Raw genomic sequence first — 25695 nt, forward strand, 5'->3', positions numbered from 1 at the left:
ACTGACTGGCCGGCAGCTCCCAGCCATGGAGACTTGGTCCTGGGGCGAGGCCTGCCAATGGTCTGTCAAATACCTGAGCGGCACAAGGTGGCCTTCCCAAAAATAAGGATGAGGGGGTCTTTGAGCCGGAGGTCAAGACCCCCATTGTCTCCAGAAGATTCCACCCCTTGCGTGACCAATTGGACTTCAGTATTCTTTAATAGCAGAACAACCTCTGTATAATATATACTTTTATATTATAAACATTTTGTGAGGCGACTGAGGTACGGCCACTTTAATTTGACTCCTACAAAATGCTAACAAGGTGTACGTGCATACATGAAGCACACAGAGTAGATTTTATAAATGTCATGCTCTTGGCTGCAGTACTTGGAGCACAGTATGTTGGAGATTCAGGGACAGACGTCACTGGATTTTCTAACTGTTGAAATAAATGGACACAAAATGGTAGACGTGCACTGACCCTCGTGTCTTCATTCCTGAACTGCACATTGGAAGCTTCAACAGACACCATCACATGGATTTTCAGAATGGGGCTGGAATCCAACACCTGAATAATTTCTGGGCCCCAATCTTACGTCACAATCGCGTCAGTGAAGCAATACTTATTTTAAAATGCAATGAACTAATTCAGCTGGGGGCAAATTTGACTCTTAATTTGCATCATCAGGAATGGGCTCGAATATTTCTTTATTCACCTGGCTGGGGAAACATTTATAGTTTGGTGTTAAGTTCAACAATCCTTTCAATGGCTTCAGCTGACGAAGTGTACGTGGATGTGATGCCACCAAGAATTGATCCCTTGGTGCAAGATGTTCAGTGTATCGGCGATGGTCTGGCTTGGATAGCCACAGTCACAATCTAAGTTGTCTCTCATGTTCCACTTGTGGAGCGATTGGCCACAATTTCCTGATGAACATAGGCACATAGGAGCAGAAGTAGGCCATTTGGCCCTTCGAGCTCGCTTCACCACTCAATAAAATAATTGGCTGACCTGCTTGCGGCCTAAGCTCCCGTTTCCTGACTACCCCCTCCGTAACCACTGACTCCCTTACCTAACAAAAGTCTAACTCTGCCTTGAATAAATTCAAAGACCCAGCATCCACTACTCGAGCTGCCTTGCCTGACTTGGTTGCCAATATGGCACTGTCCACTTTCTCTTGTGCGTAAGGACTTAAGAGGTTGGTCTGCTCTGGGGCAGTCTTGAGAGGCTGCACAGGGTCGTCCTTACCATCTATTGATCTTCCCTGATGGCCAGTATCTTTGAGTTTACTAGGAGCTGTGAAACAACAGGTCTTCATTTTCCTTGTATTATTCCAGGAGCTTTTCACTTTTCGGGGTCCGGTAAAGGATGAAGAATCTTTCTGAAGCCCCGGGAAATTTGGCGGTTGAGAGTTTGAGTAAAGTGGTTGTATTTTTGAGGATGGGTGGGATCCAGTTAATGGTGGTTTCAAAGTAGTCCCTGCGGGTATCCACGTTTTCCTCCTGCAGATACCAGAATGGTTTTGGCTGTGCTGCAGCTGTATTATTATGTTGGGCCATTTGGTGACTTTTCGACATTTGGGATGGTCAACTGACCTATTTTGAGGGAAGCAGCACCTTTCACATGGTGCTCCTGTTAACATAAGTTTGAAAACCCACTGGAAAATGGATTCCCTGCAGTTGCAACAAGGTTGAGAAACTGGACCAGCGACAAGAATATTGCCAGCTCAGCGTGGAAGGCTCATCTGGGGCAAAATGTGAGCTACTCGCAAAAGAGCTGACTGACAGGAATGTGAGCATAGTCACCCTGCGAGAAACCTATCCGGCGGACCACTCCAGCCATCGAATCCACATTCAACTCATTACAAGCAGGGTTAACGAGGCACATGGCCTAGCCATCTCCATCAAGGAAAACCTCACCAAAGATGCAGAGGAACTAAAATCAGACAATCCTTTACTCTATCTTCATCAAAGGAGGAATGTATTCCGGAGGGTATGGGATCTAATGACATACTCCAGGATCGTGATTGTCAATGCACGCCCACACATATGCTCACCCTCACTGGCAACTGAGAATCTAGTCCCTGGTGTGGAAAGCTTTGCACCAGAAGCATAAATTCATAAAATCCATCTGATTATCTATCTCACGCTGATGCTATTTCAAAAGAGAGAGAATTATTCCTGTCTAAGTAAATGGAAAGTTCATCCAGAAACAGTTAATATTGATCACCAAGTCACTAATTGGCACATTGGCAATGGCCTTTGCAATTGCCTCATCAGGGGTCCTTTAGGCCGAGCCTGAAAACATAATGCTGGACAGCTAATTGGGGAGTCTGCAATGTTAGCAATCTCCATGCAAAAATTGCTACATTTCTTGGGCAAACGAGGAAGTTATCAGACAGCTTCTCTGAGGGAGAAATTGAACCTTGCTTTGCCCATTTTTGTAAGCGCAAAATTTACATTGGAGGGATAGAGAGATCATGGGCTGGATTCTCCGATTTGAAGACTAAGCGCTGACGCCGGCGTAGGAACAGAGGTATTTTACACCAGAAAGAATGGTGCAAAAGCTGCACCGATCCTCCATCTGGTGGGGGGCTAGCAGCCACGCAGCGTAACCGATCCTCCATCTGGTGGGGGGCTAGCAGCCACGCAGCGTAACCGATCCTCCATCTGGTGGGGGGCTAGCAGCCACGCAGCGTAAAGCCCCCGGCTTTACCTGCGGATAAGTCCGGAGAATTGCTGGGTCCGTTGCCATGCATGCGCACGGCGGTGGCCTGTAGCAGCCGCACCGTGCAACATAGCGCCATCCATGCGCAGACCTGGCCTGCCAAAAACTCCCCCCCCTTTGACCAGACTTGCCACCTCGGACCACCTCCCATCAGTCGCACCAGCCCCTGCCAAAGCCGCCCATGCCTGCGGAACAGCTCCCCCCTGCCAGTGGCAGTGCTGGAGACTAGTCCGCAGCCGCCACACCGGGTACACAAAAAAAAAGGATAAGTGTTCCACGTCGTCGGGAACTCGACCCATCAGGGGCGGAGCATTGGGGGAAGGCCTCAGGTGACATCCCGATGGCGTGCGGCATCATCTTCGAGTATGCCATTTTCAAGGGGGCGGAGCATCGCAAAAGCAGCACCGTCCCTGATTTTGGCACAAACGGGGATTCTCTGGACGATCGGCGAACGCGATTTCAGCATTGGCGACCGGAGAATCCCGCCCCATATCTGTTTTGTCAGAGTGTTATTAACCTGCCAGAGCAAATAACCTAAATAATTGGCCCAAATCTTGCTCTATCCATTTAATTGGAATTGGAAATAAAGTTGGAAAATACGCACCAGGCCGTAACGGAAGCCCTGATGCAGACATTCGCACTGAAATTGCCCAGAGACTTTAAACTTCCCATGGACTTTTTTACGCAGCCTGGAATGCTCTGAGAAAGTCTCCCACACTGAGTTGAGTGTCAAAGGCATGGGCCTAATGTACAGAAATAACCTGGTAGTCTGTGTTAGAAGAATTACGGTACCTGGTAATGCTGGAATACCATTGGTGGAGAATGTACTTGTTCCCATTGGCTAAGCCTGTATGTTAACTCCGCCCGACAAGGCAGGGTATCAGAGCCTGTGCCGCCCCAGCAGCTTTCTTCTGTACCTGCGCTGCTGGGGGAAACATCTAGCATATTAAAGCCTTCAATTGTCTCCAATCTCGCTTCTGGAGTTATTGATCGTGCATCAATTTAATACGCTAGTTTTTAAAGAATGGAGCTCCGAATCAAGCCAGAGTGTCTGCAACTCAGCCCCCATGCGGCAAACTCAGCGGCAACCGACAAGCACTGGCTGGCGTGCTTCAACGGATATTGCGGGAAGGCCGAAAACACACCCACGGGAGAACAGAAACTACAAATTCTGCACTCGAGGGTGAGCCCAGAAATCTACACACTCATCGAGGACGCGGACGATTTTGATGCTGCAATGGAGCTGCTGAAAGGACATTATATTCACCCTGTAAACCAGGTCTACGTCCGACATCTACTAGCGATGAGGCGACAAATTCCTGGGGAATCACTGGAAGAATTCTACCGTGCGCTCCTGGTGTTGGGGAGAAACTGCAGCTGCCTTCAAGTTTCAGCAAACGACCACACAGAACTTTTGGTTCGGGATGCTTTTGTTGCACGTATGCTGTCCTCCCAAATCCGCCAGCGATTGCTGGAGAAAGAGACACTAGGCCTCAAGGAGGCATGGGCCCTTGCTGGCTCCCTGGTGGTGGCCTCCCGAAGCGCCCGCGCTTACGTCCCCGGCCGCGTGGCAGCCCCCTGGGCACCGTGGAAACCCCCCCCCGCGGCCGACCCCGAGGCATCTCCCATCCCTTCACAAGCTTGTGCTGCGAGACGGCCTGGCAACCCCGGGGTGCCCAGTTGCTATTTTTGCGGGCAAGCCAAGCACCCCCGACAGCGCTGTCCGGCCCGTTAATCCATCTGCAAGGGATGCGGCAAAAAGGGCCATTTCATGGCGGTATGCCAGGCCCAGGCGGTCGCTGGGATCTCCGGAGGTGAATACGGACCGCCACCACAACCCTCTCCACGGACCCGTGCGGCCAGCGGGCGCTGCCATCTTCCTCCTCCAGGGCCACATGTGGCCTCCGGGCGCCGCCATCTTGTCCCGCGGATGCCACTTGTGATGGATGGGTGCCGCCATTTTGTGCACCCCCAGCCATGTGCGACCAGTGGGCGCCACCATCTTGGATGGACTCCCAGGACCCCAGTTCGGCTGACCACACATCGCCCGAAGAGAACATCCAACTGCTGCCACGAGTAACTTCGGTGACCCTGGACCAGTCTCGGCCCCGAACACTATCGACTGCTACGACGACGGTGCTTATCAATGGGCATGAAACGTCCTGCCTCATCGACTCTGGGAGCACGGAGAGCTTCATACACCCCAACACGGTAAGGCGCTGTTCTCTCCCCGTCCACCCCGTTAATCAAAAAATCTTCCTGGCCTCCAGATCTCACTCAGTAGAGGTCAAGGGGTTTTGTGTAGCTAATCTCACGGTCCAGGGAAGGTAGTTCAAAAACTACCGACTCTACGTCCTTCCCCACCTCTGCGCGGCCACACTCCTAGAGTTGGACTTTCAGTGCAACCTCCACAGTCTAACTTTCAAATTCGGCGGCCCTATACCCCTCCTCACTGTCTGCAGCCTTGGAACCCTCAAGGTCGATCCGCCTTCCCTGTTTGCGAACCTCACCCGGATTGCAAACCAATCGCCACCAGGAGCAGACGGTAAAGTGCCCAGGACCGGATCTTTATTAGGTCAGAGGTCCAACGGTTACTGAGGGAAGGTGTCATTGAGGCTAGCCACAGCCCTGGAGAGCTCAAGTAGTGGTTGTAAAGACTGGGGAGAAGCATAGGATGGTCATCGACTACAGTCAGACCATCAACAGGTTTACGCAGCTTGACGCATACCCTCTCCCCCGCATATCCGACCTGGTCAACAGGATTGCGCAATAAAAGGTCTTTTCCACGGTGAATCTTAAGTCTGCCTACCACTTGCTCCCCATCCGCACTAGTGACCGCAAATACACTGCCTTCGAAGCAGATGGGCGGCTCTAACACTTAAGGGTTCCCATCGGAGTCACTAATGGGGTCTCGGTCTTCCAACGAGAGATGGACCGAATGGTTGACTGGTACGGTTTACTGGGCCACATTCCCGTACCTCGATAATGTCACCATCTGCGGCCACGACCAGCAGGACCACGACACCAACCTCCGAAAATTACTCCAGACCGCAAAAATCCTTAACCTCACGCATAACAAGGATAAATGCGTGTTCAGCTCCAACCGCCTAGCCATCCTCGGCTACGTGGTGCGTAATGGAGTTATAGGTCCCGACCCTGAACGCATGCACCCCCTTATGGAGTGCTCCCTCCCGCACTGCTCTAAGGCCCTGAAGCGCTGCCTAGGTTTTTTTTCCTAATATGCCCAGTGGGTCCCCAACAATGCGGACAAGGCCCGTCCCCTGATCCAATCCACCGTTTTTCCCCTGTCGATAGAGGCCCGTCAGGCCTTCAGCCGCATCAAAGCAGACATTGCAAAGGCCCCGATGCACGCCATCGACGAGTCCCTCCCCTTCCAGTTCGAGAGCGACACGTCTGACGTAGCTCTGGCGGCCACCCTCAACCAAGCGGGCAGACACGTGGCCTTCTTCCCACGCACCGTCCATGCCTCCGAAATCCGTCATTCCTCAGTCGAAAAGGAGGCCCAGGCCATAGTAGAAGCTGTGCGATATTGGAGGCATTACCTGGCCGGCAGGAGATTCACTCTCCTCACTGACCAACAGTCGGTTGGTTTCATGTTCGATAATGCACAGCGGGGCAAGATAAAAAACGGCAAGATCTTACGGTGGAGGATCGAACTCTCCACCTACAACTATGAGATCTTGTATCGTCCCGGGAAGCTAAACGAGCCTCCCGATGCCCTATCCCACGGCACATTTGCCAACGCACAAGTGGACCCCCTCCGAGCCCTCCACGAGGACCTCTGTCACCCGGGGTCACTCGATTTTTCCACTTCATCAAGAGCCGCAACCTGCCCTACTCTATCGAGGACGTCAGGACAGTCACCAGGGACTGCCAAATCTTCGCGGAGTGCAAACCACACTTCTACCGGCTAGAGAAAGCGCACCTGATAAAGGCTTCCCGGCCCTTTGAACGCCTCAGTATGGATTTCGAAGGCCCCCTCCCCTCCTCCGATCTCAACACGTACTTCCTGAACGTGATTGACGAGTACTCTCGGTTCCCATTCGCCATCCCCTGCCCCGACATGACCGCAACCACCGTCATAAAGGCCCTCCATAGTATCTTTATGCTGTTCGGTTTCCCCGCCTACATACAAGTGATAGGGATCCTCCTTTATGAGCGACGAACTGCATCAATTCCTGCTCAGCAAGGGCATTGCCTCGAGCAGGACGTCCAGTTACAACCCCCGGGGAAACGGACAGGTAGAGAGGGAGAACGGAACGGTCTGGAAGACTATCCTGCTGGCCCTGCGGTCCAAGAATCTCCCAGTTTCCCGCTGGCGGGAAGTCCTCCCGGATGCCCTCCACTCCATCCGGTCATTGCTCTGTACCATGACCAACCAAACACCTCACGAACGTCTCCTTGTCTTTCCCAGGAAGTCATCCTCTGGGACCTTGCTCCCGACCTGGCTGGCAGTTCCCGGACCCACCCTGCTCTGAAAACACGTGCGGGCGCACAAATTGGACCCATTGGTCGAGAGGGTCCATCTCCTTCACGCTAACCCTCAGTACGCCTACGTGGCGTACCCCGACGGCCGACAGGATACGGTCTCCCTATGGGACCTGGCGCCCGCTGGATCCCCACACACACCCCCGCCACCAGTCCCACCCTCCCTCCCACCGGCGCACCCCACAGCCTCCCCTTCATCCCCTTCCCAGGTGGATCGGTTCTTCCACCAGCCCCGTCTAGGCCCTCCCGCCCACCGGCGCACCCACAGCCTCCCCCTTCCCAGGTCAGTCGGTCCTTTCACCGGCCCTGTCTAGGGGTGATGAAGCTGCCACAGAAGCCGAAACCACGCTCCCGGAGTCACAGACGCCCGAACCTTCACTGGCATCACCACCAAAGCTACGACGATCGCAGAGGATAATCAGGGTCCCCGATCGACTAATTGCTTCAGTTTGAAATGTACATTACTGTTGTAAATAGTTAAGATGTAATAAGGCAAAATGCTGTACGGAGGTATCACGGTACCTTCATAACTGTAACTTCTACCACTTTACCACATTGTAATACGAAGCCACCACCCCCGCCAGACTCCTTTTTAACAGGGGGTGAATGTGGTAGCCTGTGTTAGAAGGATTACGGTACATGGTAATGCCGGAATACCATTGGTGAAGAATGTACTTGTTCCCATTGGTTAAGCCTGTATGTTAGCTCCACCCTGCAAGGTGGGGTATAAAAGCCCATGCCACCCCAGCAGCTTTCTTCTGTACCTGCGCTGCTGGGGGAAACATCTAGCGTATTAAAGCCTTCAATTGTCTCCAATCTCGCTTCTGGAGTTATTGATCGTGCATCATAACCCAAGTACTTACCCAGGAAATGTTAGCCTGGTTAATGCCTGGCCTAAATCCGAAATTAGCCAGCTCAACTGACCTGAGCTCCTCAATCAAACCCTCCCTTCCCCAACACAACCAATCTACCTCTGGGATTCCTCTTTCCCACCACACCCCTGACTCAACTCAACTATACCCTGACCCAAGCTGACTCTCTCCCCCCACCACCCCCCACAAGACAAGGCTAGCCCCAGATCCTAGCTTACTTCCACCGCCCAAACTGCAAGCCAAACTGGCTCTCTTTCCCACGATGGACCCCCTTGACCCGACTACTCAATCACTTGCATCCTCACCCACCCACCAGCACTCACCCACTCACTCACTCACTCAGTCACTCACTCACTCAATCACCCACTGATCCACTCACTCGCCCGCTCACCCAGACTTACCTGCTTTCACTCACCATCACTCACCCATTCACCCACCATCATTCACCCACTCACTCAGCCAGTCACTCACTAACACATTTCTCTCACCCACTCAATCACCCCATCACTCACTCATTCACTTACCCATTTACTTGCCCCTTCACCCACCCGTTCACCCGCCATCGCTTATCCACCCACTCGCTTACCATAACTCATCCATTCACTTCCACTCACTCACTGACACAATCCTCTCACCCACCCACTTAATCACCCCACCACTCACCCACTCACTCACCCGCTTACCTACACACTGGCCCCCTCCCCACCCATTCACCCACCATCATTAACTCACTCACTCACACCCTCGTCTCCTCACCCACCCACTCAACCGTCCCACTCATTCACCCACCCACTCACTCCAACGCCCACCCACTCTTTCATTGACTCACTGAATCGCTCATGCACACACTCACCCCATCACTAACCCTCCATCGCTCCCCCACTCACCGACACATTCACTCAATCGCTAATCCACTGAAAGACTTCAGACCTTTATGGATTTACCTGAATACGGTTGCTAATTTCGTTAAAAAGGGTGTTTCCTCTCTTTACCTGTCTTCTTCAGGGGATGATTCTGCATGACCCATTGCTGTGCAGCGGGGTAGGAAGATTTTGTTGAAAAATCGCAAAACGGTCGGGTCATAAAAACCTTTGTGTCAGCAGCAATGTACACAGCATCGATGCTGACTGGATGGCCAGGGCCAATATTTTCAGTGACACATATTGACGGTCAATGCAGTTTTCCTCATGAGAATGTGTTTCTTTGTATAGCTCTTCCTTTGTGCTATGGAAGGTCTGAATCATAACTGTAATTCACGAGGTAATTTTCAGACAAATGTTCCCAAAGTTGTTCCTCATGACAAATTTATTACTCTGTCAGTTATTGGTGTAAGACTAATGGGTGTCATCAGTTGACTTTGTTATGTTGTTTTTTATTGAAGAATGGCACCACGTGAGCAAGCTTGCAAATCAATCAGATTACTTCTATATTCACTGATCCCGATCACAATGATTGCTCGTGTTTTCATTGCCGTTCTCGGGTATACTGCTCTACCTTGCGAATTTATTTGTTTTGAGCTTTTAACCAGTTTAGCAGCTCTATCCCGGTTAAGTCAAACTGACCATGCCCAATGAGAATGGGGCATGTTGAGATGTTAAAACAGAGCCAAGTTAGTTGGCGAATGACGTAAATAAAACTCTGTTGCCATATAATCATCGTCGGGTGATCCATTGATCAGTGCTTGCCCACAGGTGGTGGCAGACTGGAGCAGGCCCAGGAAAGAGGTTGGAAGTTCAGGTTATTTGCTCTGCCCTTGCAGCATTGAAAGTTTAGAGATGGATAAGGCTTCATCTCCTGCATGTTTCTCTACCACCCCCCCCCTCACCCCCTGCCTCCCCAGACTAGGCTGGCCTTCAGATTCCAGCAATGTCAGTTTGCTCACAAGGCCTTGGAGCCACTGTCACTTTGGATGTAGTTACTCCTGTTTCAGGTCATCGCCTGACCCCACAGCCAGAGGTAGAATTCCACTTTCAGCCATTAAACAACAGCGGCTTAGTACCAGACCTAACCTTCACACTCAAGGAGCACATACATGCCACACTAAATTAGAAAGTAGGAGACACGTATCCCGTAGGTACACCAAGCGTGGTAGCTGGCTACAGAAGCATTTTCTAATGTGTATATATATTACCCAATACATTTTGTTTTCTCCTTTGTTAAGACGGTCAAACTACCTGGCCAACACTCTTGTTTCACCACATGTCTCCTGCTTCACTTTCCTCTTCCTCTATTGCCGAAGACTGCCGTCTTATCCTGCTGAATGTTTAGTTCTCTGTGCCACGCAGCTATGCAGCATGTGGATCAGGATTATTTGGGATAGCTTTGAAGTTTAGGCAGACAGTCCTCTGCAGGTGACAAACACCCAAATCTTAGCTCTATTATTCCAAAGATGTGCTCGATGGTAATTCAGCTTACTGCATTCAAGAGGATCAGGTGATAAAGGAGGGAACTAGTGACTATCTTTATACACTTTGATAAATTTCTATTTATAAATATGCCCAGTGCAAACATGCAGCTTCTAACTCAGCCACCACAATTTCAGTTTGTTCGTCTGCATACCTCTTCTGATCCCAATAAAGAGCGGGTGAGCCTCTTGAAAGGAATATTGTGTAACAAATACTGCGTGTTGAAAGCAAGCTTAGCTAATCAAAGTAAGGTGACATTTCCAGGGTTGATGATACACTCCAATCCCCCTGGAGCCCATTGGTCTTCCAAGGTCTGATGCGTACAGACAGACATCGCATATTTCCTCTCAGGGGGCATCAGGATATGCACAAAGCAGGGGAGGAGAGGTAGGAAGTGAAGCCAAATGATCCCTTTGACCCCACACTGCCTGGACTTGTTCATGGTCACCTTGGCCAGGGGCAGGAACAGTCCCACGAGGAGATCCTCCAAACTGTCCATTCTACTCCGCACCAGGAAGCTGAAGATCAGAAGTTTGGGATTGAAGAGGAGCCGGAACTGAGAAGCAGCCCCATTGGATAATGAACGAAGCAGGCTGCAACCTCGCACGTCCTCCATAGATATGAAATACTGACTCACCCAGGCCGTAGAAATTACAGGCGACCTGGGAGTCCATGAGTGGACATAATGACACATGCCCACTGCGTGTAACACTCTCCATGCTAAATCCCTGATGGACAAAAGGAGGCACGGTGGCTAACACTGCTGCATCACAGCTCCAGGGACAGGTGTTTAATTCCAGCCTTGGGTCCTGTCTGTGCAGAGTTTGCACATTCTCCCTGTGCCTACGTGTGTTTCCTCCAGTGCTCCAGTTTCCTCCCACAGTCCAAAGATGTGCAGGTTAGGTTGTTCGGTCATGCTAAATTACCCCTTAGTATCCAGGGATATGTGGGTTATCGAGTTACAGGGATAGGGTGGGAGCTTGGTTAGGGTGCTCTTTCAGAGAGCCGGTGCAGGTGTGATGGGCCGAATGGCCTCATTCTGCACTGTAGGATTTTTATGATTCTATTCTCTGACTTCCACATGAGACCCTGGCCCAAGGGAGCACCAAACCCTCCAGATAGCAGGACGGAAGACTAAAGTATTACAGAAGACTGATGAGGGTCAGGAAATGGGGGGGGGGGGGTACAGGAGCAGCCTATACAGGAAACTCACAGAATGCACAGAGGGATTGCCGAGATATGGCTCAGGTAGTGGGGTTGAGAAACCCGAGGAGGTTTTAGGGTCTGATGGCAATGAGAATTTCTGTTTGAATGTGAGTAAACATGGAGCAGTGCTCCATGTGCCTGACCCACCTCAATACCTTCCGTACAGCCGAGGTCGAGCCCCACATTTGTTTAGGACACACTGTGGCTTTGACCGCAAACTGAATGTCATCCAAGGACTTGCATTGCGCCAGCAGCTCCGGTGGCATCCAGCCCACTCCTCTGCCCACCAGTGCATTCCCGGCTCTGGTCACTTTAACAGCCAGAGTCCTCTCCTCTGCAAGTCACACAAACGCATACTGATGGAGGTATGTGTTCATCGGCAACAGCTCCCAGAGGACAGCAGCCACTCCAGCTGGTGGTGACCATGGTCAATGTAGGGGATGGGGGGTGGCGCTCCAAACAAAAGCTGAACTGCTCTGTCAGAAAGTCCAGCCATCACGGGCCCACCAGGAGGCCAGAATATTTCTCTCAGTTGGCCTTGGCAGAGGTTGCCACAGCATAGATCTTTTGACATTCGCATACAACCTCCACAGATCAACAGGGTCTGTGCAAGATGCTTTAGCCAAAGAGCGTTACAGATATTTAAGGACGTTTGAAGCATAGTCACTGTTGTGCTCCACAAGATACAGAGAAGAATCATCAATGTGGTGATAATTGTGTGTAGGTCAATCTTTAATGACATTGGGCTTTCAGGAAGTCAAGGCGAGTCCTTGGTGGGTTTTGTAAGGGCCCCGAAGAATCCAGCATGAGTTTTAAGGATACAAAATAATAAAGTTTATTTACTATAACAATATATACATAGCAGTAGCAGTAACTTCCCTTGCTACCTTCTCCTTCCTCCTGGTTCCTGGACTGGCCAGCTTATTTATAGTAGGAGTTTCTCCGCCCCCCTCATTGGGGAAGTTCATACTCCCATAGGATTGTGGGATAGTCATTAGTCCCCAGCCAATCGTCAGTAGGCAGGTTATAACATCCCTCCCCCCCCAAAGTCCAAGGAATCCACCGTAGGCCCTGGCGAAGGAAGGCGTCAAACTCGTTTGGCCGCAGGCCGGACGCCATTTGCACGCGGCGCTGGATCAGGCGGCGTATAACGACACGGAGACCGGCGCTTCCGTGATGAACGGCGCGGTTGTACATCCACGGCCTGTGGACCCAAGGATTCCCCCTCTGATTCATCCCGTGTCTCCATCTCGGAGTCAGAGTCTGCTGCCTCCGTCATGTCAGCGTCTCTGTCCCCATTCGGTCCCGTCATGACCTGCGCAGGCTTTGAGTGAGGCACCAGTGGAAGATTTGGAGGACTACCTTCCCTTGTTTCTGGTCTTTGCCGCTGTTGAACTGAGCTCCGGGGCGGGGAATCTTTTGCGGGGATGATCTTCTGGACCGGACGTGGTCTACATGTTTTCGCTGGAGACGACCCTGGGCTTGCACTTGGTACGATATAGGGCCCGTTTGGCGAAAGATTACCCCAGGAACCCATTGGGCACCACCAGCAAAATTCCGCACGAATACTGGGTCACCGGGCGCAAACTGCCGAATCGGACGATGCTGAGACAATCCCGGTCCCTGCCGTTCTTGTGTGCGACGTACTTTTGCGCCAATGTCCGGGAAGACCATACTAAGGCGGGTGCGAAGTCTCCGGCCCATTAGGAGTTCTGCGGGAGCTACCCCAGTCACTGTATGGGGGGTGGTCCTGTACGTAAACAAAAACCGAGCCAGTCTCGTGTCCATTGATCCGGAAGACTGCTTCTTTAGGCCTCTTTTGAATGTTTGCACTGCACGCTCTGCCAACCCATTTGAAGCCGGGTGGTAAGGGGCAGTGCGGATATGGCGGATTCCGTTCATCTTTGTAAACCTAGCAAACTCCTCACTCGTGAATGGAGTGCCATTATCCGTGACCAGCACCTCGGGGAGGCCATGCGTGCTAAATGATAAACGCATTTTTTCAATTGTTGCGCAGGACGTTGTCCCCTGCATCTTATGCACCTCCAGCCATTTGGACTGGGCGTCAATTAGTAGAAGGAACATGGATCCCTGAAAAGGGCCTGCAAAATCTGCATGTAAGCGTGCCCAAGGCCGCCCTGGCCATTCCCAGTGATGTAGGGGCGCGGCCGGCGGAAGCTTCTGATGCTCCTGGCAAATGGAGCAGTTTTGGGCCACCTTCTCAATGTCAGTGTCGAGGCCTGGCCACCAGACATAACTCCGGGCCAACATTTTCATCTTGGTCACGCCCGGATGCCCATTGTGCAAGTCTGATAATATCAGCTCCTGGCCTTTTTCCAGGACAACCACACGCGTCCCCCACAAGAGGATGCCGTCTTCCACGCTGAACTCTGACAGCTTGGAGGAAAATGCCCGTAACTCGCCTGGGAGCTGTCTATGCTGCCCACCATACAGGACTATGTGCCGAACCTTTGACAGGACTGGCTCCGTCTGGGTCCACTCACGGATCTGTGATGCCGTGACAGGCAAGGTGTCCATAAAATTTAGGGTTGCGACCACCTCACCGGTCGTGGGGGTCGACATGGGGCCGGTCGATAAAGGCAATCGGCTCAGTGCGTCGGCATTTGCTATCTGCGTACCTGGTTTGTGCTCCAGAGAATACTCATATGCAGCAAGCAACAAAGCCCAGCGCTGGATCCGTGCAGAAGCAATGGGCGGTATCGGCTTATCCTCTCTGAAGAGTCCCAGCAGGGGCTTATGATCAGTCACGATAGTGAAATGGCGGCCGTACACATACTGGTGGAAGCGTTTCACCGCGAAAACCACTGCCAGGCCCTCCTTCTCGATCTGCGCGTACTTCTTCTCCGCTGCAGTCAATGTGCGGGAGGCGAAAGCTATCGGTCGCTCGGCCCCGTTCTCCATCTTGTGGGACAGGACAGCCCCAATACCATACGGGGATGCATCACATGTGACGAGCAAAGGCTTTCCCGGATCATAGTGGGTTAGTAACCCAGATGACGACAATTGTTGCTTTACCCGCCGGAAAGCGGTTTCTTGCGGCTGACCCCAAACCCAGGTGTGATTTTTCTTTAGCAGCAGGTGTAAGGGGGCCAGCGTAGTTGCCAGATTGGGGAGGAACTTCCCGTAATAGTTTACGAGACCGAGAAAAGAACGAAGATGCGAAGTGTCAGTCGGGGTGGGGGCATGTTGAATTGCACGCACCTTCTCTGCGACGGGGTGCAGACCCTCGCGGTCCACCCGATAACCTAGGTAGACTACTTCTTTTGCCTGAAATACGCACTTTGTGTGACGTAAACGGACTCCAGCCTCCGAAAGGCGTTTAAGGACAGCCTCCAGATTTTCCAAATGCTCTTGCTCCGACGTCCCTGTAATCAACACGTCATCTAGGTAGACAGCCACACGTGGTAAACCTCTCAAAATGCCCTCCATAACACGTTGAAAAATTGCGCAGGCAGAGGATACTCCAAAGGGCAACCGTGTATATTCATACAGGCCCCGGTGTGTGTTAATTGTTACATATGGTCGGGAGGCAGGGTCCAGCTCCAACTGCAGGTAGGCGTGACTCATATCTAATTTTGTGAATGAGAGTCCGCCTGCAAGTTTCGCGTCGAGATCCTCTATGCGAGGCATTGGGTATCGGTCGAGTCGGGAAACTGTATTCACTGTAAGTTTATAGTCGCCACACAAGCGAACTGTGGCATCTGGCTTCATTACTGGCACAATTGGTGCTGCCCAGTCAGCAAAACGGACGGGCCTGATAATACCCAAACTCTCCAAACGAGTGAGCTCCCCTTCTACCTTCTCGAGCAAAGCGTAAGACACTGGGCGCGCCCGGAAATAGCGCGGTGTGGCTCCTGGTTCAACTTGGATACGGGCTACGGCCCCTTTTATTTTCCCCAGACCAGGCTGGAATACCTCTGGGTATCGTCCTAGCACCTCAGTCAACCCTCCAGAAACTGTTTGGAGGATGTGCTGCCATTGCAACCGCAAATGGCGCAACCAGTCCCAACCCAACAGGCTGGGCCCATGGCCACGCACTACGATAAGTGGGAAACGCCCCTCCTGGCGTCCATAGACAACAGGGGTCATTGTAGTTCCTGCAATGTCCAGTGGTTCCCCCGTGTAGGTGGCCAACCTGGCCTGTGAGTCAGTTAGTGTAAGGGTCTGTGTACCATGCTTGATGCGGTCGAATGTCCTCTGAGCGATCACGGAGACCGCTACGCCAGTATCCAACTCCATCTCCAGCGGGTGGCCATTGACCCGTACTGTCACCTTAATGGGGGCCACACGGGGAGCTGCCACACAATGCAGCTGCAGGCAGTCGTCCTCCGTCTCCACGTCCTCAGGAGTGGTCGCCGCAGGTTCATCCACATGGAAGGTACGGCCTCTGGGCTGGTCCCAGTTACGGCCCCTGGGCTGGTCCCAGTTCCGGTCGGAACGACGGCGCCTCTGGCGTCCCCAGGACCGCCGTCCGCGACAGGGTCGGCGCCTACAAGTCTGACACGGACATGGCTCCTCATCCATTGGCTCTGGAGAAGGCTCCCTTCGGGGAGGAATGCCCGATGGCCACTGGCGTCGGTCTGGTCGTTGCCTCGCCCAAGGTACCGCAGGAGTGCGGGGGGACGTTTTTGGGCGGAAAGGGTTGCGCCCCAAGGCATGCACTTCCATTCCCTGTAGCTCCTGTACTCCTCGCTCTGCGCTCTCTCGGGACAAGACTATTTGTATTGCCTGTTGAAAAGTCAATGTTGGCTCCGCTAACAACTTTCTCTGGGTGGCCGCATTGTTAATACCGCAAACCAAACGGTCGCGTAACATTTCTGACAAGGTCTCACCATAGTCACAGTACTCCGCAATCCCGCGTAGCCTGGATAAAAAAATCGGCAAGGGATTCTCCAGGGGTCCTCTCAGTGGTATTAAACCGGTAACGCTGGACTATCGTGGACGGGGTTGGGTTAAAGTGTTGCCCCACTATATTCACAAGTTCGTCAAACGTTTTGGTGTCCGGCGCAGCTGGGTACGTAAGGCTCCTAATCACCCCAAATGCATGCGGCCCGCAGGCGGTGAGCAATATGACCACCTGGCGCTCGTTTTCAGTGATATTGTTTGCCCGGAAATAGTAACGCATCCGTTGCGTGTACTGGTTCCAGCTTTCCAGCGCAGCATCAAAAACATCCAAACGTCCGTACAGAGGCATGGTATAATAGAAAACAACTTCCAACCTGTATCCAACAAAAATCCAGGGAGGTGGCTTCAGCAGTGTAGACAGCTATTCACTTTTACCTTCGTCGCCAGTTTTGTAAGGGCCCCGAAGAATCCAGCACGAGTTTTAAGGATACAAAATAATAAAGTTTATTTACTATAACAATATATACATAGCAGTAGCAGTAACTTCCCTTGCTACCTTCTCCTTCCTCCTGGTTCCTGGACTGACCAGCTTATTTATAGTAGGAGTTTCTCCGCCCCCCTCATTGGGGAAGTTCATACTCCCATAGGATTGTGGGATAGTCATTAGTCCCCAGCCAATCGTCAGTAGGCAGGTTATAACAGTGGGTGAGGCCCGGATAGGGCAGTCCCACCTTAATTCTCAGGCTTTCTGATTTTGAAAGGGGGCAGGGCGTGGAGCACCACGCAGCTGTTATCAATCAGCCGGTGCCATTGAACTCCCAAACTCCTCAATCCGCAGTGTGCGGTCTGCAATTTGGTTCTGGAGACACGGTGAGTCCGAAGGCCGAGGTAAAGGTGAGTAAGCCTTATTTCGAGCTGTGTAAGCTAACCGCTTAAAAGTTGCACTTGCTTCTGAGATTGAGACTGCTGTTTGCCCTCAGGGGACATTTGGGTGGGGTGGCTGGGAAAGGGGAAGGAGATATTTGTGTGGGTTCCTCTTCATCATTCCTTGCATCGTCAGCCAAGATGGTGACATTACTGACTGCCAGTCTCACTGGGCGAGGAGTGTGTTGCCCAGGGTAGAAGGAGTTTAAAGAAATGACCACAGCACCTTCCCACGTGCAGTGCGTAGAGAAGAGATGGGGGCTAGCTGCATACTGTTCGCGCCGGGTACCCGGGCATGAGATGGCAAAGTCCCCAGAGTGAGCAACAGAAAGGAGGAGGCTGAGATATTACCCTGAGCGAGGGGACTGGAACAGATTCAGCTTCCTTGCCATAACTGAAAGTCCGTGTCGGCCAAGGCTCCGAATATCAAAAGACACCTTTGCCACATTGGAGGCAAATCTTGCGTTTCGAAAATCTGGTGGCCACCCCCTGCCAATTGCAGTCAATGTTGCTGTTGCCCTCAACCTTTCGCAGCCGGTTCCTTCAAGCGCTCTGATACAGACCACTGCAGCATTTCATAAGTAGCTGCCACAGGGTGCAGAACATCTGTGACCAGGGTTGGGGAACATGTTAATATCCTAACCGCTGTGAAGTCACAGATCTGAGGATCAATAGGGCTTGAGTCATGAGTTGGATTTCCACCAATACAAGGTGTGATATATTGTACACATATAATCATCAAAGCACCATCACAAATCTGTGAATAGAAAGTCATTTGATTCCATTGGCGTGCAGTTTGTGTGCAACCACAATAAGACAAAGAATCATCTAGACTCGAAATGTTAGTTCCCTTCTCTCTCCACAGATGCTGTCAGACCTGCTGAGATTGTCCAATATTTTCAGTTTTTGTTTCAGATTCCAGCATTCGCAGTAATTTACTTTAACGGGAAGGTATTCCTCCATTTGTGTACACAATTCCGTGGAAGCTGCCATGACTCTTAGATATTGAAAGAGTCAACATCTATGCAACCTTTTGAGTGTCGGCCACAGGTCTATTGCTGGCTCCAAGGAGACAAAAACTGCCCATTGAGGAGGTGGCTTCTTACCCCATTGCACCAACTAGAGATAGAGCTACAACAGTGTTGGAGCACAGTCACCATCAGACCAGGCACCTACTGAGCGGGCTGTTGGCTTTTTAAAAATGCACTTCCAATGTCTTGACCTCTCAGGAGGAGCCCTGCATACTCATGTGCAAGGGTATCAAAGATAATGGTGGCCTGCTGCATGCCACAAAATATATTGCAGGGAAGAAGTGTACACATGTAGGATCCAGAGCCTAGTGATGGAGAAAGCTCATTGAAATAGAGGTGGAGAAGGAGAAGGAAAAACCCTTTGCCTCACATGATGATGTAGTCGAGGAGGAGGGTGGCAATGGGGGAAACAGTGAGAGATGTGCCCAGGTGCCTAGGGCCAGGTCAGTACATGATGCCACAGTTACCAGTGAGGACCTAATACAGAGACAGTTCTCCAAAGCGGCATTGAAGATATAGCGAGACTTTCAACAGCAAATTGTTGTCAAGTCAATATGGCATAAATATTTCTGCCAATATCGGCGCTTCACATCTACCAGGAAATGCCCAATCCCCAATAAGAGAGAAAGTCAGCAAATGTCCTTGTGATTGTCTGATATCAATATGGCTGAATTCTGTACTATTAGAAACCTGTATTCTTGAGGGATTGACATTGAGATGCTGTGGTGATTGTCAATTTAAGACCAGTGAGGGTCGCATGGTCTGAAAGACCAATCAACATGAGGGTGAGCATGTGGCTCTCCATAAGATTTGCCATTGTCTCATGATTGGAACTCATGCACTTGAACCCCCGAGACAAGGTGGAATTCACCACAGTGGAGGACCCTCCACTCACTATGAGTGAACTTGCATTGCCTTGTGAAATTCTGCCAGATATCCATACATCTCCTGCTGATGATCCAAATACTGTGCCCCATAAGGTGACTTTTTCAAAATTTAATTCATGGTGTCTAGGTTTCTCTGGCTAGGCCAGCGTTTACTGCCCATCCCTAATTGCCCTGGAGAAGGTGGTGCTGAGCTGCCTTCTTTAACCGCTGCAGTCCCTGTGGTGTTAGTACACCCACAGTGCTGTTAGGGAAGGAGTTCCAGGTTTCTGATGACAGTGAATGAACAGCGATATCTTTCAAAGTCAGGATGGTGAATGGCTTGAAGGGGAACTTCGAGCTGGTGGTGACTCCTGAGGCCCAATCTCTATACCAGCTAGAATATCATCACCCCTTCCCTCAGAGAGATTCTGCACAAATGATTCTGACTGTGACACCTCCTCCTACACTCTGGTTCAATGTCCTTTACCACATGTAACCAACTCTAAACGTGTGCTACTTCTGTCTGCAGTGTTAATATCGGTGTTGGTGTAGTGTGGCCTGGTGAGATCGGTCGATGCTTCCTCAGATACCGCTTTCCCATCCTCCTAATGTCCATGGAATGACACAACTCTGGAGGTGGGTATGTGACCATGGGATCCGTGTAATACATGTTATGGGCGAGGCGTTTTCAGAACCCCAAACTGTATCATGGAGTTCAACCAACCTCTCCCTTTAATGGATTTGTTGCTTTTCCTAGCACACGGCTTTTTCCCTAGGTGTGGGATTACAATTATGGACACAGAAAATATTGCAACAGTAAATAACTCCTTAAAATGTTCCCTCAAACTTCCAAGAGACTTAACACCTTTAAACAGTATCACATAAGGTTAAAGGATATATATATATTCTGTAGAATGGCAGAGATACATTTGCTTGGGTGACTTCAGCTCCAGCACCTTGCTTTCTTCCTTCAGCTCTCTGGAAATCCACAGACACACCCACGCTGCTTTCACAAACCTGGCTTTCTCCCTTCAAGCACTCACAGCAAACCAGAACTTCTGAAGCTGCTGTCTCAAACTGGCTTTCTACTTTTAAACTGCTCACAGCAAAACAGCCAGGCACTTTTAAACTGCTCCCAGCAAAACCAGCCAGGCACTTTTTAAATTGCAAAACCAAACTGCAAAATGGCTGACCTGACCTCAGTCCCACCCACTCTCTGACATCACTGTTTTCTTAAAGGTACATTGCTTAAACATCCATGTCTTAAAAGTACTCTCACATGACACACACAATAGGAAACAACTAGTGTTAGCCTTGGTCACTGTTATTGTAAATTTGGCTACTCATCATTCTCACCATATGAACAGAACCCCTGGCCTCAAACGCTTCCTTCATGCTCAATCATGCTCCAAATTCCCATTATACTCAGTCCACCTCCTTCGTGCTGAACAACCATCGATCTCACCAATGAGACCATGCTTGACAGAGCCTACAACACTGCCTATTGTGCATCCGAGGGGCAATACTCTGTCTCATACACTAGCCTCGGAAGGCACGCGCAACCTGCATTTCTCCCTCCTCCACTGGATATAGCACCCTCAGGTTCACCCTTCCTCATTTGCACCCCCCACTCCCATCCCACACCCTCCACACCCCTTCATCCCAGACTGGGCCACTACTTTGCCTGCTCCTTGGTGGTGTATCACAGTGTGTATTCAGATGCCACCCTATTAGTGCTTCAACAGACAAGAGTGTCGTGTCCATTCATTCATCCTTGTTGAAGGGGAAGCACGCACCAATTATGTCCCACCTGATGTGTCCCTCACATGGCACCCAGCCAGAAAGAACTTTGTGCTCCTGTTAAACAACTCCCCTAGGCTGCGCACAGCAGGTCATGGAAGCACTTGAGGCACTGTACCTTTTACTGTGCTCGCTTATCACTCTGAGATTTCCTGCCAAACTCTCTTTGTTATGGCCGGAGGGTTGATTCTTCCTGCTGGATACAGAAGGTGGAATTCTCCGTTTCTGAGACTCAGTGTTGATGCCGACGCAGAATTCATGGAATTTTACGACAGCATAACTGCCGCCAAACCTGGATCGATTCAGCAACTGTGGAGGGATAGCACCGGCTCTACGTGGAACACAATCGATTCCAATGAAAACGGTGCGGGATTCGCTGGGTCCGTGATGGACACTCGGGAGGCTGACAAGCTGCAGCCGTATATACACATCACAACTCAGCCCATCGGAGGTGGAGCATCTCGGAGGCCTCATAGAATCTCAGGTCCGATCCGCTAATGACATGCAAACGGTGTTTCCTGTACGTGCGTTCCAGAACGCATTGACGTCGCTGTCGAGATTTCGGGTTTCGCGATTTCTGCGGCAGCCAACGGAGAATTCACCAAGGGTATCTTTCTGACCTTCAACCTTGTGCACCCGGACTCCCAGGATCTGGGTGCGTGCCTCCATGCAAGACACTCACACAGCTGTCTGGGACATTCTGCATGACAACAATGAAAACAGATGAGTAAATAAATGTTTTCTCTTTCTGCAGTGCTATTCAAAACCTGTGTTAAGCACATGCTGGAACCTTATTTGCATGTAATGCACAGATTTATGTTGTGGGGAGGTGAGTGCGGGAGTAGGCTGGGTGGACTGTGTTTGGGTGTGGGCACCCTAAAATGTCATGGTGTGTCTGGAGCTGAGAGGACCCTGCTAAACTGCTTCGTTGGAATCACATGTAATCTGCACTGACATTGTGCTGCTGTAAAGACAAGAGATGATGTACGTTTGGCTGCCCACAGTTGGAAATCTGATTGGTGAAAAGGTATATGGCAGGACATTAGAAACTTACATGAGTGGTTGTGAGAATAACCCCTGAGATATAATGCTCATTTTACTTACTGTACAGTGTCATGACCAACTGAAGCTAACAAAATGCAACCATTTACATGGCCAGGTGTAGTGGATCTTTGACAACAGTGAATGTTTCATGGACTCTCCACCATGGGCAGACTTCACAACATAAACGTTCCTTGTGGAAGGCTCCTGATGGAATAATAACCAATTGGCCAAGATTTACAACTTTTACTCACAAGTCTCCTCCCACGCAGCTTTGCAAATCTTTCACCATCCTTTCTCACCCAGTGACTGGAACGTAGGGCAGCCCTTTATGTCGGGCCTGAGTCGTGAAATTCCCACCTCCGCATTCAGGCCCGCTTCTGGCTCCCAACTGTTTCCGACGTCAGTGGGCCCAAGTCCAGCCCACACCCAACACCGCCATGAAAATTGCACCACCTGCGGAGCCACCTTTTCCTCGAAGCGGGAACGCAGATTGGGAATTTTTTTCAACACCCTCAACGATGAAAATCCAGTCCTGTATCGCTGCAAAAAAGGAAATTTAGCAAAATAGGTTTGCTCTGATTCCTTGGGATGCTGACTACTGTGATGCATTTGGTGACCTTTATGAACTTGTTTTCCTCAATAAAATAATGGAGTTCTCCCAAAACCACACAAGGAATCTTCATTTCCGTATTCTGCACATTTGCTTCCAATTGTAGTGCAGCAAAAAAGAGCAATTTTTAGACCGACATCCGTGAGAAGAAAGTGGTTCTGCCCAGAAATAGTGCAGTCCACAGTAACAGAAAGGACTGCAGGGAATGAAAGGTAGTTTATCATCTATAGTTTTGAATTTCCTCTTGGTATAGATACTGACATTTAAGAATCTAACTTCAGCATGCCGAGTGAGTGATGTCATAAATAACACATTTTACATTGGACAGGATTCTTTTTACATTGGACAGTTCCCGATGCGGCAGATAGAATCAGCGATCTGTTTCCGATGCTCCAGCCCATCGCAGGCGGTGGCATTAATGTCCATGCCACGTGCCAGCGGGAAGATGGAAATAGGTCAAAATGACTCATTTGCATTCGATTAATGGGCTGGACACTGACATTTCCAGGCCTCCATGATTCCGGAATCATGCAGCCATGGATTGGTACAAATATTTGCAAGCATGGCCCTGGCACGGTGGGTCATGGGGGTAAACAAAGTCCATCAGACAGCCCCCTCACCCCCACAATGCAAATCCTGCCCACCTACACCTGACCCCCCCAACTAGATGCCCCCATCAGACTGCCCCATCAGAGCCCCCCACCAAAGACCCCAACCAGAGCCCCCTATCAGAGCCTCCCACCAGAATTTGAAACCTTACATAGTGCTGGTTAGTTGAATAACCTTCACCTTTAAAGGACATAACCTGTGATCAATTATTACATTGTAAATATAGCGAATGCCACAAAAAATGTTAAACACACACATAAATATTTTTAAAAAGCATATTATCATGCAGCAACATAAACTTAACTGTTAAGGTGGCATTGCCAGGCTGGCAGGGGCATTGCGGTGCAGCTGGTAGTGCCAAGGTGCCTGGGTGGCATTTGCCCGTGCCGAGAATCAGGTCTGGAGGAGTCCTGCCCTTATGAGATGGGGTGCGGGTGGCTCGAGGACCCCTCATTGGTAGTTTGGGGTGTTGGGGGAGTCTGGAGTGGGGGATTCAGAGATCGGAGCGAGGTTTAAAATGACGCCCAGTCTCTTCCTGCTCAGGCAAGCAGAGCGGTGCTCGTTAGTGCAGGAAATAGGGTCGAGTGTGGGATCAGCGGGGAACGCCCTGCGAGGTCCATAAATGAGGCATAGTCCCGTTTAATGGCGGGGTCATTCTCGGCAGTGCAAGCGCCAGGAAACACCCAACTTAACGCACCCAACACAGAACTCTGTTTCATTTCTGCTAAGTGTTATGGGCGAGGCGTTTTCAGAACCCCAAAATGTATCATGGAGTTCAACCAACCTCCCCCTTTAATGTATTTGTTGCTTTTCCTAGCACACGGCTTTTTCCCTAGGTGTGGGATTACAATTATGGACACGTGGGTTTTTAAACACAAAACAATGTTTATTCCATGAACTCAACTTAACATCTTAAATAAACATTGAATTTCTTAACACCCCTTACTTCAAAGATAACCCCGAAAATTTTACAACTCTAAATAATCCTTCAGTTATTCCTTTCAGCATCCAAGAGAGACTTAACACCTTTAAACAGAAACACATCAGGTTAAAGGCTTTACTATTATGAGTTTAAATCACCCAAATGATCCAGAGATAGTACTTCATGGCAGAGATCCAGCTCACTGCAAACACAGACACTCCCAAGCTCTTTTCAAACTGCAAAACTAAACTGCAAAATAGCTGATCTAAAGCCCAGCTCCACCCACTCTCTGACATCACTGTTTTCTTAAAGGTACATTGCTTAAACATCCATGTCTTAAAGGTACTCTCACATGACATAAGTCTCGTTCTTGATCTTTGTCAAGAGGCCAAGAAGTTATTGTGAGAATAAAGGTCAAATTAGCAAAGAAAGCAAAAACAAAACCTCGGAATTAGACAGAGAATCTATTTTTTTTCTCTTTTTAATAAAGTTAGAGTACCCAATTCATTTTTCCAATTGAGGGGCAATTTAGCGTGGTAATCCACCTACCCTGCACATCTTTGGGTTGTGGGGGCGAAACCCACGCAAACACGGGAAGAATATGCAAACTACACACAGACAGAGACCCAGAGCCGGGATCGAACCTGGGACCTCGGCACTGTGAAGCTGAAGTACTACCCACTGCGCCACCGTGCTGGCCGAGACAGAGAATCTTTAAACATTTCAGTAAAATTAAAGACTGGACTGACAATGTGGTATATTCACTCATAAACAATTATACAAATTGAGAAACACGTTTTACTTCAGTTATTTGTGGCCTGATTTTTAAGGTTTTCTTTGGATGGCAATGTCAGTGTGAAAATGGAGAGCTGAGCAGCAACAATTTTGTGCATTTACAAATTGAGTCACCCAGTAAAGAAAGCTTCACTTACTTCAACTGAGAAAATACTTCAGTCTCGTAAGTGCATATCTTTGTTGGGAAAGATGTTCTAATGGTGGAGTTTACACTTACGTCTTTGTGCAACTAACACTTCCATAGGTCTTAGCAACACTTCCATCATGTAATTTAGTCAAACTTTTCATGAAGTTCTGAAGCGAATTAACACAGTGTTTTGTCACGTTCTAACACAGTTAAAAAAGTACAAAAGTTGCACGTTTACTCCTACATTCCTCAGAAAACATTTTGAAGTCTAATAATTATAATGTGGGAAAATTCAGCATCCAACTTTACTGACAGCAAGATCAGACAAACAGCCCCAGGACAAATGACTTGTTATACTGAATGTTGCAACTTCTTCAGAGGGAATTGTTGACCAAGACA

The 25695-nt window shown here is 50.0% G+C and overlaps 1 long non-coding RNA gene across 2 annotated transcripts in view; it reads left to right on the forward strand.

Annotated features, from left to right (window-relative positions):
- Positions 1 to 25695, forward strand: part of LOC140385987 (uncharacterized) — a 72470-nt gene that overhangs the window by 31422 nt on the left and 15353 nt on the right. For both annotated transcript variants that reach the window (XR_011933506.1, XR_011933507.1), the window contains exon 4: positions 19919 to 20025. This is a non-coding gene — a long non-coding RNA (uncharacterized lncRNA). The remainder of the gene's footprint in view (positions 1 to 19918; positions 20026 to 25695) is intronic.

This window comes from Scyliorhinus torazame, chromosome 11 (assembly GCF_047496885.1).
Source record: "Scyliorhinus torazame isolate Kashiwa2021f chromosome 11, sScyTor2.1, whole genome shotgun sequence".
Lineage (NCBI taxonomy): Eukaryota > Metazoa > Chordata > Chondrichthyes > Carcharhiniformes > Scyliorhinidae > Scyliorhinus > Scyliorhinus torazame.